Source organism: Belonocnema kinseyi, chromosome 7, assembly GCF_010883055.1.
Source record: "Belonocnema kinseyi isolate 2016_QV_RU_SX_M_011 chromosome 7, B_treatae_v1, whole genome shotgun sequence".
Lineage (NCBI taxonomy): Eukaryota > Metazoa > Arthropoda > Insecta > Hymenoptera > Cynipidae > Belonocnema > Belonocnema kinseyi.
The window spans coordinates 102,287,457-102,288,881 of record NC_046663.1 but is presented as its reverse complement, the minus strand read 5'-3'; positions in this window follow the sequence as shown (position 1 = coordinate 102,288,881).

Genomic DNA, 1,425 nt, shown 5'->3' with positions numbered 1-1,425 from the left:
AGTTTTACATCCACGAGTGATTCCAGGACTCGGTCGGTGTGCAAAGATCTGCACCACCGACAATGACCGACATGAGATAAATGAAAGTGGCCCTCAACCCTTTACATTTGTGCGTCGCGTGGCCACCGTAGGTACACCACACGCACACAACCTGATATCGGCTTTGACTCAGGCAATCTCATATTACATTATTTAAATAATTTGAACATTCCTTGCAATCTATTAAAATATCCTAAAATATATCAAATCCTTCAAAATCTTATATTAAATTACCGTAATTAATTGAAAATTCTTTGGAAACTTTTAATTCGCTAAAATTTTTCAAATCCTTCAAAATCTTTTGAAATACCTGGAACTGTTTTTAAAGATTTGAAAAGTACTTTGGAATTTTCTAAAGCTTCAGATTGAAACTTAGAAAATAGAAAAGTTTCAAAACGTTAAATATTGAGATGTTAGTAGATTAAAGTTTTGAAAATGGGATAAATGAAAATACAAACCTTTCGACACTTAATTTTCAAAAATTTTCAATGATGAAATATGAATAATTTTCAACTCGATGGGATTCACGTCTTCAAAATTTGAATTGTAAACGAGTTTTTAATTAAAAAGATGAAAGTTTCTGTCGAAAATGGAATAACGTTCAACAAAATAGTTGAATTTTTAAACGAAAGAGATTAAATTTGAACGCGGAATTTAATAGAAAAATTTTCAAATTAAAACGCGAATTTTTAATCTAAAAGATCGCACTAGCTGTTCGAAATATACGAGTGTTGATCAAAATAGTTGATTTTACTACCCAAAAAAGATTACTTTTTATGGAAATTTAGATAAAATCTTCCACAAAAGTAAAAAATGAATCTGAAAATTTCCCGGTTTTCCTCTAAACTTTCGGGTACTTCTTAGTGTTTGAAAATCTGGTCTATAATGATGTGATAATTCTGAAAAAAACCCTGAAAACAATTATGATGAGGTAGAGCTGAAAGGTAAACATAGAAACATAACCTATAATTTCTTGTGGCATGTGCAGATTTTCTTAATCTGGCATTAGATTTATCCAGCTATTGATAATAATTGCAACACAAATAGACAAAATGTACAAACGGATTTCAAGGTCAAATACTGGACAGTTAAAAAACACAAATCGGTTGATTTATCTCTCAGATTGTAGCTGTCAAAAATTTCTTGTTTAACTAGGTTAGTTTTAAAGTTTAACTAGGCGTAAAATGCCAACCACCTCAATTCTAATTTCTAAACCTGCCTGAGTCAAAGCTGATATCAGTTTGTGTGCGTGCGGTATACCTACGATGGCCACGCGACGCACACATGTACAAGGTTGAGGGCCACTTTCATTTACCTCATGTCGGTCATTGTCGGTGGTGCAGATCTTTGCACACCGACCGAGCCCTGGAATCACTCGTGGATTTA